This window comes from Ambystoma mexicanum, chromosome 5q (genome assembly GCF_040938575.1).
Source record: "Ambystoma mexicanum isolate Mex_15411 chromosome 5q, UKY_AmexF1_1, whole genome shotgun sequence".
Lineage (NCBI taxonomy): Eukaryota > Metazoa > Chordata > Amphibia > Caudata > Ambystomatidae > Ambystoma > Ambystoma mexicanum.
Window position 1 is genome coordinate 1,317,881,800 of NC_090933.1, and position 14,463 is coordinate 1,317,896,262.

Consider the following 14,463-nt stretch of genomic DNA (forward strand, 5'->3'; position numbering starts at 1 on the left):
AATCCCATCCAGATGGGATGCAGGCCAATATCTGCAATTATAATTATAAGTGTGGCCTGTGCTAGTCTTAAGGTTTTGCATAGGTGCGGGCATGCTAACATTCAAAGTCCTATCTAGGTGCGACGCAGGCTAATATTCACAAATCTATCTAGATGTGGGCATGTTGGCATTCAGGTTTCACCTAGGTGCAGGCATGCTAACATTCATGATCCCATCTAGATGTGATGCAGGCTAATATTCTCAATTCTATCAAAGTGTAGACATGCTAATATTCACAATTCTTCTTAAGGGCGGGCATGCCAGCATTCAAAGTCCCCTCCGGATGCGACGCAGGTCAATGTCCACAATTCCATCCAAGTGTGGCCATGCCAACATTCACAATTCTAAATGCGTCTGCCGGTCTGGGTATGGTCTGTCTGGTACGTACGAGTGGGTGAGTCACTTGAGGGCTTTCGTCTGGGTCTAAGTATGTGATTGTGATCAGTCTCTGGAGCCTTCCTTTTGTGGCTATTTTCCATGTTATCTTATGCTCAGTCGAGTGGTTAGTTCTTTGGTTTGAGTATATGTCCAAATTGAGAGTGGCCGGGATTGGAGTTATTTTCATTGTTGTTTTAATGTCTGTGCATTCTATTGCGTCTCCGTTGTGGTTACCCTGTGAAGAGCCATGATTTGAGGAGTTTCCTGAATGCGAGGTGGTTTTTTTGTGTTCTGTATATTCTTAGTAGGTCATTCCAGGTTTTGGGTGCCTGGTGGGAGAAAGAGGATCCTCCGAGTTTTTTTCTGTTGTAGGGTTTTGGTTCCAGGTGTATGTCGGTGCTTGATTTTAGTAGTTTGTCGCTTAGGAATTCTGCGCCTTGTTTGTGTATTGCTCTGTGCGTGATGCACACGGATTTGAACTGTATTCGCTGTTTTAATGGTAGCCAGTGTAGTATTTTTAGGGCGGGTGTGATGTGTTCTCTTCGGGGTAGCTTGAGGAGTCTGGCTGCTGCATTTTGTATGTGTTGTAGTTTTTTTAGAAGTCGTTCGGGCATGCCCAGGTATAGGCTATTGGCATAGTCTATTCTGGACATGATCAGAGCGATGATGGTAAGTGTTTTGTTGGCGAACGACAGGAACGGTAGGATCCTTTTTGCTGCTTGCAGGAGGAAGAAACATTTCTTGATTACCGAGTTTACTTGTGGCTCTAGAGTGAGGTTGTTATCCATCAGGACCCCTAGGTTTTTTACAGTTAATGATGGTTCTGGTGTGGTGCCGAGCTCTCTTGGCCAGGGGATGTAGTTGATGTCTTCTCCCTTTTTTGAAACAATCATTATCTGTTTTGCCTGGGTTGATTTTGAGATGGTTGAGGTTCATCCAGTTGAATGTCACGAAGGCAATTCTCTAGTGTGGTGTTTTCTTCTCGGGTGTCTTGTATGTTGAAGATTATTTGAGTATCGTCAGCGTATTTGTAGCATGTGAGGCCGTGTTTTTTGATGAGTTTGATTAATAGGTAGATGTAGCTGTTGAATAGAAGCGGGGAGAAGGATGAACCTTGTGGTACTCCTCACGTGGAGACTCTGGGTTTGGATTTAAAAGGTTTCATCCATACTGTTTCTGTTCTGTTTGTTAGGAAGGATTTGATCCATAGTAGGGCAGTGTCTGTTATCCCTAGTCCTTCTAATCTCTTTGAGGATGGCCTGGTTGACCATGTCGAAAGCTGCAGACAGATCAAAGAGAATCAGGGTGGTACTGTTGTCCGAGTCTGTGTTTGTTTTTAGGTCGTCCCATATTGAGAGGAGAGCTGATTCTGGTCCTCTCATAGGTCTGAACCCAACTTGTGCCCGGTCTAGTAGGCAATGCTCTTCTATGAATTTTTGGGTTATTTGGTAGACGTACGTTTTTAGCAGTTTGACTATGTAGGGTATGTTGGAGATGGGTCTATAGTTAGATAGGTCCTCTACGTTTCCTGTTGTGTCTCTGAGTAGCGGCTTGATGTAGGCTGATTTGAAGGCCTGTGGTACTTTACCTGTTGAGATTGAGAGGTTGAGGAGGTTTCTGTGGTATTCCGTGGAGGTTCCTTGTTTGAGAATTGTTTTGTATATGTCTGGGGGGCAGGAGTCTTCAGGAGAGCCTGATTTGTTGCTTTGGTTTACCAGTTTGACGAAAGCCTCAACTGATATTTCTGGGAAGTTTCGTAGCTTGTTTGCGTGTTCCTCGTCAGTGTTGGTGGGGTTTGAGCTGTGATCGCTTGGTCTGTTTTGTATGGTGTGTTGGATGGAGGTTATTTTGTTTTTGAAGTGGTCTCCGAGGTCCTCGCAGAGTTTCATCGATGGATTTGGTGTGTTGTTGCAGCCCGGTGGGTTTTTTATTTTGTTTATGATTTTGAATAGTTCTTTTTGAGCGTTTGGTGCTCTGAAGATTTGGTTGTCTTAATGTTTCCTCATCGCTTTTTGTATTTCCTTTTTATATGAGTGGATCTGTTGTAGGAATTTCAGTTTTTTGTGGAGGTGTTGGTCATCCATTCAGATTCTAGTTATCGTTTTTTTCTTTTCATGGTGTTGAGTAGTGGGGTGAACCACTTTGCTGTGGTTTTCTTACGTGATGGGGTGAAGGGCTTTTCTTTGGCGATGTCGTCTAGGGTTGTTGTGATCCAGGTATGAAGTAGGACAACTTTTTTTGTCTAGATCTGCTTCTTCCATGGTTGATGCTTGTGGTTTGAGTTCTAGGAGTTTGGTTAGGTTGGAGTTTTTCATGGTTCTCCAATTTCTTTTCATCATGATGGGTCATTTTTCTTGTTGCTTTTTTGTTGGAGCGGCCGTTGTGATTATGAATGGGATGATGAGGTGGTCGCTCCAAAGAATTTGAATTCGGGGTGCTGTGGTGATGAGGTCCTTGTTGGCGAAGATTGCGTCAAGTGTGTGCCCTGCCGAGTGGGTTGCTCCTTTGACTAGTTGTTGTAGGTTCATGGCTGTTAGTTGGGCGGTTAGGGATTTTTGTGTGGTTGTGGTTTCTTCATCGAACCAGATGTTGAAATCTCTGAGGATGATCAGATGATTGTACTCGATGGCTAGGGTGGTGATTGCTTCCATGAAAGCGTCTATGAAAGTCGCATCGTAGGTTGGTGGTCTGTAAATCAGTATGAATTTCAGGTTAGTGTTGGGGTTTACTGAAAGTCATAGTATTAAGGATTCGCATTTCTCGATGTTTAGAGGATCTTCCATTTTGATGGCCAGTTGTTCCTTGTGGATGATCGCTAGTCCCTCCCCCCCCCTCTTTTGGATTTTCTGTTTGTTTGGATGCATTTGAAGTCTTCAGGCAGGCAGTTCTTGAGGGTGATCTTGTAGTTGGCCATGTTTCGGTTATAAATAGGATGTCTATGCCTCCTTCTGAAAGGAGGTTGTATATTTCAGTTGAGTATTTGGACATTGACCTTGCGTTTGTTAGGTTACAGTGGATTCTCTGGGTGAGATTTTGTTTTGAGGTTATTTGTTGTTCAAGTTTGTAATTGTCTGTTTGTGGTGTTTCCGCGTTGATGTCGGTAGGATGAAGAACGGCGACGGCTGCTTCTTCATTGAAGCGGTCCAATAAGTTGGTAACAGAGCTGATTAGTCTTGGTGTTTCTGATGTGATGCTGTTCGGATGAAGATCAGCGGTGGTTTCTTCATTGAGTCTGATTGTTGGGTGGAGGTAGCATTGCTGGTTGTCGGTGCTTCGCCGTATTGTGCGGGATGTAGTGGAAATCGTTGTTGCCCCTCTGTTCTTGTGATGTAAGGTGTGATGGGGTCGGAGCCCTCTCACTCTCTTGTTGAGTGCTCCCATTGTTTTTCTGCGTGTTTCAGGAAATTCTTTGCATGTTTCCAGGTTTCCGTGCTGGGGTGTTGGTGTACCATGGTTGTTGCGAGGTAAAGTGTGAGGTATAAGTATTTTTCTCTTGTAGATTTTGTTCCGGTTATGGCTGTGTTGGGTGTGTTTCCTTCCAGTGGGTTCTGTCGGGGTTGTGTTAGCAGACAGACTGTCTGAGATGAGGGAAGGGAAGGAAAGGAGGAGGCTGAGGGTAGCCTGAGAATGAGCTGGGTGTCATCCGCATAGCACTGAAAGTTGGGGCAGAGAGCGGCGATGCAGTGGGCAAGAAGTGCCAGGTATATGTTGAACAGCCAGGGAGAGAGGTTAGACCTCTGGGGGACACCACAGGTAGAGAAAAAGATAGCGGAGAGGAAGGACCCAAGTTGGACCTTTGAGGATCGGTCAGAGAGGAAAGAAGTCAGCCACGCCAGGGCCTGACCGGTGATACCCAGGTTATCACGGAGACATTTGAGCAGGATGGCATGGTTGACCGTGTCAAAGGCAGAAGACAGATCAAGCAAGATAAGGACACAGGGGGTGTTAGAATCAAAATTGGAGAGCAGGTCTTCACAGATGTTCAGGAGAGCAGTTTCCGTGGTCAGGCAGCTCTGAAGCCAGACTGATGGTCAAGAAGACAACCAACAGATTCAGTGTGGAGATTAAGCTGGGAGATGGCCAGTTTTTCTAGGAGTTTGCCCAGGAAGGGCGTGATGGAGATTGGGCGATAGTTAGCCGGGCAGGAGGGGTCGGCAGAGGGTTTCTTAAGAATAGGGTGCACAAGGGAATGCTTCAGGGGGGATGGGAAGACGCCAGTGGTGAAGTAGTGGTTGCAGAAGTCGGCCAGGGCAGGAGCCAGGGAGTCAATGTGGTCCTTGATGATTTTGGAGGAACGGGGGTGAACCTGTTTTGACAAGACTTTCATAGATCAGACTTGTCTAACAACCTTGTCTGAGGAGAACAGGGGAAAGGCAGAGAAGGAGGGATGAGAGGTGGCTGCAGAAGGACCAGAGGAAGAGCAGGGAGTAGAGGGACTAGAGGGAGGAAGAGAGTGGAGGAGAGTGAGGACAGGATGTCCGGAGTTTTAGAGATGAAGTGAGAAGGTAGTGCCGTGCAGAGGACCTGGGAAGGGACAATAGAGGTAGAGACTGAGGAAGGATTGGCCAGTTCCTCGCAGATTTTAAAGAGTTCAGCCGAGTTGTTGGATGCCGCAGAGACACAGGCTTGGATAAGAGATCTCTTCTTGGTGAGGACAGAGTGGCGGTATTGCCTTTGGACCAGGCGGCAGGCCAGTTTGTCAGAGGATGTACATGAAGCACGCCATTTCCTCTCTGCCACCCTGCACTTGCATTGAAGGGTGACAAGGTCCGAGTCGTACCAGTAGTTGCACTTAGCTTTGGGCTTCAGGCGGATTCTCATGACAGGGGCAAGAAATCAAGAGTATCAGATATAGCAGGGAAAGGGCTGTGTCAGGGTCATAGTCGGCCAAAGTGGGAGAGGGATGTGAAAGTGGCGGCGAAAGCCTCAACTGACACACGCTTCATGGGTCGGATAACCGAGAAGGTAGGTGGCAGTGCTGAAGTTGGCTTGGCCTAAGGGGTAGAGAGTTTGAGGTGGGAGGAAAGGAGAAAGTGAACACTCCAGGAGAGAGTTCTGGTGAGCGGGGCAGAAAGGGGAAGGTCTGAGGAGATAAGAACATCCAGACTATGACCTGCAGAGTGTCAGGGAAGGGAAGGGGATATGACATGACGAAAGAGTCCAGAGGGAGGACAGGAGGCATCCAGGTGGATGTTGAAGTCTCCAAGAAGGAGGAGTTGAGTGGTTGAGACCAGGAGTGAAGAGGAGAGGTTACTGTACCTTGTTTTCCATTTCAGTCACCTTTCCTTTTCTTCCTCCATGAGCCGGTTGGCTTCACAACACTTTCAGCAGGTCCACGGTCTCTCCGTCCTTTCTGACAGAAGCAGCTTCCTCCCTCCAGCAGCAAGCACAAGTCAGCATGTGTGTCTGTAGTTTAAATCTCCCGGTTACAAGTACGTGCTCACAATAACTAGAGCGCAGCCTGTTCTTTTGGTCTTTTCCGCTCTGCATTACTTGGCTCATCTTCCTCGTCCCAGTATTCCCATGGTTATGGGAATGTTAGTTCATTCTTGATGTATAAGTGTTCTCAGAAGTCTTTAAGGGCAAGTTGGTTCTTTATAACCTGTAGAAAGAGTCCAAGAATATACTTTCATGAATCATGAGTGGTCAAGTTAGAACTTGATGGTTCACACACAGATCTTATTCAAAGTTATTCAGTACCTTTCCTAGGGGAATGAGGGGAGGTGTAACTATATGCCATGAGGGCATTGGGTATGGATGGGGTAGCCTCGAGAGGAAGAGAAATACCATGCATTGTCTGATGGTGCCCTGCCGCTCCCGCAGAGGTCGCCTCCCCCATGTGATCCTCCCTCATACAGTCGCCCCCAGGGTCAGGATCAGGTAGCGGCTGCTGTCGCCGGGCCACATGAGGAGAGGTCACCGCTGCGAAAGAAGTTATGACACCATCAGATTCATCACATACCCTTCCCCTTAGGACGTGGCCTCCTGCCCAAGGGCTACCCTTTAAGCTTTGGCCTGGGGTTTCCCCTAGGAAGGAATTTCCTCTTGGACATTGGCATTCCATCTCCACACAGGACTTTCAGGTATAAACCCATCTTCCCAGCAATTAAGAGGGGAGTAAGGAAGGGGATACTTATTTGTTCTTTTTGTATGGTTTGAAAACTTAATCCGGGAATGACAGCAGCAATTATTTGGGGTGATTCTCCCTGGACTCAGATGGTAACTGGGGGGTTTGTGATATACCTCTTCATCCCCATGGACGCAAGTCATTTTTACAAGAAGTCCCCTCCCAAACTCTCTGGTTAAGATTAAGTCAGCTCTTACCGCTGTCTGTTTGTCTGCCTGAATCAATTAAGGCCTTACCTGGCATCCCAGACTCAGTTGCTGAATCGTGAGTTTTAAATGGCATCGCCCCCACAGACGTTGCTTGCTGTTTCAATAAATTAGCTCCTTGATTAGCAAAAAATGCAGGTGGGGACATAGCCTGTCTTCCTGGAAAGAGGAAGGTCAAACTCTGCTATAATCATATCATTGTCACTCCAATCACAGGGGATCACTTTAAATTGTTTGCACATAAAGAAATAAACCATCATCAACAAACATATAGTCCAGAATGGACTGTTTGTCATCCCGAGCCCAGGTAGGGTGACTCGGAAGATCACCCTCAATGGAACCATTCCACCGCTGCAGACCAAGGGACTCCAGGCATTCTAGCCATCGCTTGTCAAACTTCCTTTTTTACCATAGATGGGATCTTCCCTGTCCGCTCACATAGTGTTATCGAAGAAACAGAATGAATTGAAATCCCCCGCCGAAAGTATTAAAACATCAATCCACTTTGATGACCAGCTCGCTGTCACCTCATTAAGCATGCTCTCAAGATTAAACAATAGGCAACGGCAACAGATATTCACTAACAGGAACTTCTTTTTAACTCCTCTAATCATACCTATTTGCAGCACAAACATATGTTTATTTGCTATTATTTGGTGCTCAAGAAAATCCCAGCCCCTTCTTTTATTAACATTACCAGGCCTCCAGAGGGCCTTCCCCTAGGGCCTTTTTCTGCCGCACTAAACAATGTCACATACCCGTCTACCACTGGTGCTTCCGTCAACCATGTTTCCTGGATAAAAACAATAACATACTGTCGTAGAATCTTACCCAGGCTCAGATTTGCAAATAAATGGGTGTGCCCCCAACTGTTCCAAGATAAGAGTGATCATTTAAACGCTTCTTCCCCACTGCCTTGCTTGAGAATGATCATTAATACCCCGACACCCAGGCCCAGTCATTCCTCTCGCTCTGCCGTCTTAATCCTTCCGACCTTTGCCCTTGACCATTTCGGAAACCATTATTCTTGCACCTGAGTGTGTCTCTCAAGTCATTCCTGGCTCCTTCATTCCATGTGCCCAGACTCCCCCTATTATCCGGTCCCAATCGGGAATCAATCTGACAAAGATCAAAGCCCAGCTGGTGCAAAGTTATCATTTCACACAATATAAGATATTCATTTTTGGAAAAACAAACCACGCTTACCACATCTGTTCTGTTAGTATCTCTCATGGCAATGGCTCTTAGCGAATACTCAGAATACCACATCTGCTCTGTCAGTATCTCTCATGGCAATTGCTTTTAGAGAAGGAATTTCCATTCATAACCTCAGAATACCACATCTGCTCTGTCAGTATCTCTCATCGCAAAGGAATTTCTATTCATAACCTCAGAATACCACATCTGCTCTCAGTATCTCTCATGGCAATTGCTCTTAGAGAAGGAATTTCCATTCATAACCTCAGAATACTCAGAATACCACATATGTTCTGTCATTATATCTCATGGCAATTGCTCTTAGAGAGGGAATTTCCATTCATAACCTCAGAATACCACATCTGTTCAGAACCATACATCTGTTTTCAAATGAAGCACATTCAATGTTCAGCTTCCAGACCCCCTGCTTACTATTTATATTTTTATTTCCTTTCTACCTTCTTGCCATTTATGCTGCGCGACAAAAGGCAAATTATCATACGCCTTGTATTCCCACCCGTCCGTGCCTTTGGCACCACACAGGATGCAAGAGGAAGCATTTCCCTTGCGTCTTCCTGCATCCCTGGGCAGTTCTCTTGCAGCCAAAAAATGATTGGGTGTCTCGGAAGAACAGTTGGACTGGCCCAGTGGCTCCAAATGCATGTATCTTTCTTGTAATGGAACCTCTTGGACCCAGTTGGGTCTCTTTCCACACATTTACAGAATTAGTATCGCTACCCACCTACAAAATTCTGTAGGAGAGAACACAAATTCACTGTTCTCTCTACACTAACCAGGGCCATTCTTGCTCAGATTATTTTCACCAAAACCTCTCTCACCAATTCACCTACTAGGAGCTACAGAATCTAAATCAGTCTCATTACGGGTCCGGCAGTAACACTGCTGGTGATACCGTAAAGAATTAATGGCGCCTGACTTCCCGGTAAAACTGGGCTATTACAACCCCAGCAGCCACAAAGTCAGGCGCCGGTAATTCTGTTAATCCCCATTCCCGTATAATTCCATGGGAGTGGTGCTTCCGTGACGGCTTGCCTACTGTGGCCGCTATGACCGGCAGGCTCTGCCCTGTCGGGCACAGCTGCTCTGGCAGGCAAACCCGTACCGGCACCATTGTTTCCGGACTGGCACACATGTAATGAGGCTAGTCACTCTGCCTCATTACAGGTCTGGCGGTATCCGTGCCGGTAAAACCGGCAGGTTGCCACTAGACCCGTAAAAAAAATTATCGGCGCCTGACTTCCCGGTGCCGCCGGTCTATTCTAAGTCCGGTGGCCAGGAAGTCAGGCACCTGTAATATTGTAAGTCCCTATTCCCATGGAGACCCGTAGGACTCCAAGGGAATGGGCACATGGGAGCACCGGCACCGTTAACACCGGTGCCGGTGCTCCAGTGAGAACTCTGCAAGCGGGTGCCCTCCCGCCCAGGTGGTCTGATCCTGACAGGCAGGATGGCACCCGCCTGCAAAGTTGTACTGTGCCGGTCCAGAAACAACGGTGCCGGTAGGCTTACCGGCACCATTGTTTCCGTAATGGCACAATTGTAATGAGGCCCACTGTGTTTGGATTTCAAAAAGGGGAATTGTTTGGGCCAGTGAATCCTTTTTAGAAATGCATCTGTGAGTTGACGGTGAGGTACCGACTTGTCTAGCCTTAAGATCTTTTGCTAAGGTCTTTCTACCTTGTTCCCCACATTCAATATGTATAGGTTCATCATGCCTCTCAATTGGGTTCCAAACCGGCACACATTTTACCGGGATAGACAAAGCTTTAAAAAAGAATTTAGCACTTGAATTAGGGATCTTTGTTTGTTTGATGTTTTTTGATTTCTTTTGCTGTTTACATTTAACTTTTTCAAAATGCTTGGAAGGAGGACGGTAAGGTTCAGGGCCCAACCCGTCCACTCTTTCTTCCACTATAAAAACCTCCTCTGTACTAGGACACCCTAGATGACCCGTGACCGAGACAAGCTCAGAGTTCATTGTTCCAGTGTCTAAAACACTCTTGTCCGTCCATGGGGTCTTTCATTGGCAAATCGACATTCATTTTCTGTTAACTTTAGCCAGTGCAATTACATTTTTCCAAAATGAAACCTCAGAACCTGGTTTAATTCCATAAAAATGGAGTCTGTTGCCCCTCCCACTGGTTGATCAATGTTCCTGATCGTTGTGGACAAATGTTTATGTTGTGCTGGGGCCAGAGTAGAAGAATAAGAGGTTGTTGAGGAGGCCGACTCTGTATCTGCAGCCTCTGAAAACACTGGCAGGGTATTAAAAATTCTCTGTACCGATCTCCTCTTCTTCTCCCTCCTGTATCACAGAGAGTTCCCGGTCTGTCACCAAGGGTAACAAGGGATCACTGTACTCCGATCCGCTCTCCTATTCGACGTGCTTTGTTGTTGTTGGTCATTCACTTTACTCCTTGGTAATGTAGAGAAATAGGAGGCAATGGGCCTCATTACTAGTTTGGCGGTAGCCGTGCCTGTAAAACAGGTACGGCTGCCGCCAAACCCGTGATTTTACCGGCACCCGCAAATTTGTCTATTACCGGGTTGTGCCGAGTTCGGCGGACCTGGTAATTGCCCATTCGCGGGTGATGGCAATAAGGGGCTCCCCATCCCCCTTGTACCCCATAGGGCTGAATGGGAATGGAGAGCATGGATTCACCGGCACCGTTTATAACAGTGCCGGTGCATTCATGAGTTGTGCTCACGGGCGCCGCACTTCCCGCCAGGTCAGACCTGGCGGGCAGAGTGAGACCCGCGAGTACAACTCGGAGTATGGCGGTACGGTGACAAGGGTGCCAGGAAGATTACCGGCACCGTTCTCACCGTACCGCCATACTCTTAATGAGGCCCAATGTATTTAGAGACCAAGGTCTTATCTCGTGGAATGGCTGTGTCGTTCCCCCCCCCCCCAGGCATAGCCGGTGGCAATGTTATAGATAGAACAGGGGCTTGTAAGGTGGGGGCTGTCACTGTAACCGGAGAAATAGGTAAAGGAAGTTCCCTTGTGAGAGACATTGCTGCTGAGACATTCATTACTCCTGCTTTGCCCTGTTCCTCAATTCTATGGATTTTTTTTAGAAATAATCTCTTGGTCTGCCATATTTTCATACTTTATGAACCACGTTTCTAAGATTATAACCCAAAGTGGTCAATTTGAGAATACATTTCAGTCCAGTTTGATGATTGTTATCATAGGTAAAAAGAAGCTTTGATAAAATGTTTATCCACAACTTTCCAAGCCCTGATGGCTCACCTGCCACTTTAAGAAGAATGCTGCTGACACGAGAATATTTCAGGGCAAGTAATCCAGCCCTCAAGCCAGCAAAGCTGTAACAACTTGACTTTCTCCACGACGTCACACACCCATCGTGCTGGGTGGGGCTTTTGTGTAAGCAGTAGGAATTTGTAGAGCGCCTACCTCGCAGAGCTCGAGAAGCTCCCAGGTACGATAGGTAGAAATCCGATACAGAACTGAGGGGTAAAGAGAAAGAGCTGGTAATAGGTTCAGTGGGGGCCGAAAGAGGTGAACATGGAGGGAGCTCACAGTGACAGAGGAGGTGGGGTAAATATGAGGTGGTAGGTTCAGTGGAGGGGTGGTAAGGAGGTAAAATCGGGTAGTGGCAGAGGAGGTGAAAATAGGTTCAGTGGGGGCCGAAAGAGGTGAACATGGAGGGAGCTCATAGTGACAGAGGAGGTGGGGTAAATATGAGGTGGTAGTTTCAGTGGAGGGGTGGCAAGAAGGTAAAATATGGACCGGGTAGTGGCAGAGGAGGTGGGAAAAGGTTCGGTGGAGATGTGGAAAAGAGCTGAAGATGGAGGGAGCTGGTAGTGCGTAAAGAGGTTAACATGGTGGGAGGTGGTAGTGACCGAAGAGTTGGGGTAAAGAGGAGGTAATAATAGGTTCAGTGGATGGCTGTGAAAGGTGAGCATGGAGGGAGGTGGCCGTGGTGGAGGAGGGATAAAGAGAAGGTGGTGCTAATAGGTTCAGTGGAAAGGTGGGGAAGAGGTAAACATGGAAGGAGCTGGAAGTGACAGAGGAGGTGGGTAAGGAAAAGGAGGTGTTTACCTTTTACCCACCGCTCCACTGAAAAGATTAACACCTCCTTACCCCACCTACTCCATCACGACCAGCTCCCTCCATGTACACCTCTTTCCCACCCCTCCACTGAACCATTACCACCTCCTTCTCTTTACCCACCTCATCGGTCACTACCAGCTCTCTCCATGTTTACCTCTTTCCTACCCCTCCACGGAACCTATTACCACCTCCTTCTCTTTACCCCACCTCCTCTGTCACTATCCATATCCTGAGTGTTTACCTTTTACCCACCCCTCCACTGAAAAGATTAACACTCAGGGTATGGGTAGTGACAGAGGAGATGGGGTAAAAGGAGGAGGTGGTAATAGGTACAGTGGAGAAGTGGGAAAGAGGTGAACATGGGGGGAGCTGCTTGTGACAGGAGGTGGGGTAAAGAGGAGGAGGTGGTAATAGTTACAGTGGAGAGGTGGGAAAGAGGTGAGCATGTGGTGAGCTGGTAGTGACAGATGAGGTGGGGTAAAGAGAAGGAGGTGGTAATAGGTTCAGGGGAGGGGTGGGGAAGAGGTGAGCATGGAAGGAGCTGGTAGTGAGAGGAGGTGGGGTAAAGAGTAGGAGGTGGCATTTGGGTAGGTGGAGGGGTGGGAAAGAGCTGAACATGAAAGGAGCTAGTTGTGACAGAGGAGGTGGGGTAATGAGAAGGATGTGGTGGTGGTAAAATGTGCAGGGTGTGCCCTTCCAAAAGAACAAATTGAGGAAATTAAGATAAAAGTGCTCACAAATCAATGAATTGATAGAAAATGAATTAATCAATCCAGTGAATTAAACCCACATTCTACATTTCCTGTCTTTATAAGTAGAAAAGGATGAAACCTTTAGTCAACAAACTAAGCTTGACAGGTTGCCATGACCCTTTAACCGAATATCCCGCCCTAGCGGAGGTCCTTGTTACGCTCACCTGGACCCCACAGGGGCGTCGATCGGACCCGGACAGCTGCGGTCTCCGCTAACATGATGCGTAGTGCAGAGATGACTGTCTGGACTGGCCCGCTTAGTCTTGCCTGCTGGACCTGAAGAAGTATTTCCCTTATGTTTTTAAATGATGAGCTCTCCATCCTGCGAGTCTTGCAGGGGCGCGTAGATACCAGTTACTTCACTGGTTTGAAGGCGTTGGGAGAGTTCCGGAAAGTATTGACTCTGAGGTTCCTGGTGGGGTTAGTAAGTATCAAGTTCTAAGAGTTCAATGTGTCTGATGTTCACTCTTGTCCCCTTCCTTCTTTATCTTGCAGCGGAGTTCATGAGAAGAAGGTCTCGTGGCTGCTGAGGGAAGAGTCTGTATTACCCAACGCAGTCCGGTAACTATTGCATGCTTTAACGTGTTGTTTTTCTCCCTCTTTACAGGTGCGGCATATGAAAATGTGGAGAGTTATAGTATAATGCCTCCGGTGGGAAATCGGGTAAATCTATGGTGGTAAAGAGGTTGTATTTGTTGATTCCCTTGGCTCACCTTATTCTTTCTTGTGTCCTCAAGGAGCCAGAGTGCGGCGAAGAAATGATGGCGGCAGCTCCGGATCAAAAGATGCAGTGAGGACTGGTGAATATGGCGCGGCGCTGGAGCTGGCGAAGCGGCACGAGCAGGATTGATGTACTTTCCAGGTCCGGAGATGAAATGGATCCGGAATCAGGTGAGGAATTTGAAATAAGTTTGTTTTCTAACCTTGTCCTTTTCTTCCTCTTTATTCTAGGAGCTCTGGATTCGAGGCGGGCGTGGCAGAAGACTGGATGCTGGTTGCAGGCACAGTGAGCGTCACGCTGCTGGATGCAGAATAACGCGAATCGTGTGCTGCTGTTCGGGCGTGTAAAAAAATAGTCCCCTCCAGGCCTCATGTAGGCTTGGGCTCTTTTGCAGCATGGTCTGCATCAGGTAAGTAAAGTCTATGAGCCTGGCGCCCATGGCGCCAGCTCTGATTTCTATGATGAGCCTGGCGCCTAAGGCGCCAGGACTGAACCCAGACAGCCCCTAACCGGGGCTGCTGAGGTTTAAATAAATGTCTGGATGCCTGCTCCCGGAGCTAATGGCCTTGGTCCTGATGCCCGGGGATAGGCATCATGACAGCATTCCAACCCCCCCCCCCCCCCCACCCTCCCTCCCCCCCCCAAGGCCCCTCCTAAAGTTGTTCTTCCCCTTGCCCCTGGTTTGTCTGGGAAGTTCCGATGGAATCTTTTCACCAATCGAGGTGCATGAACGTGGTTGCTGGGCTCCCATGATCTATCTTGTGTTCCGTGGCCCTTCCAATTGATTTAATCATCTTGGAGTCCAGGATATTTGTTACCTCAAATTCAGGTTCTCCATCTATCAAGATGGGGTCAGGTGGTTTGGTTAATCTTGTCCCTGGTTGAACTGGTTTTGGAAGTGAAGCATGTAAGACCGGATGAATTCGCATATTAGAGGGTAA

General features: G+C 47.5%; 1 protein-coding gene across 1 annotated transcript in view; it reads right to left on the reverse strand.

Annotated features, from left to right (window-relative positions):
• LOC138498495 (zinc finger protein 850-like) overlaps positions 1-14,463 on the reverse strand; it is a gene marked incomplete in the record, with an annotated part of 1,369,857 nt that overhangs the window by 778,987 nt on the left and 576,407 nt on the right.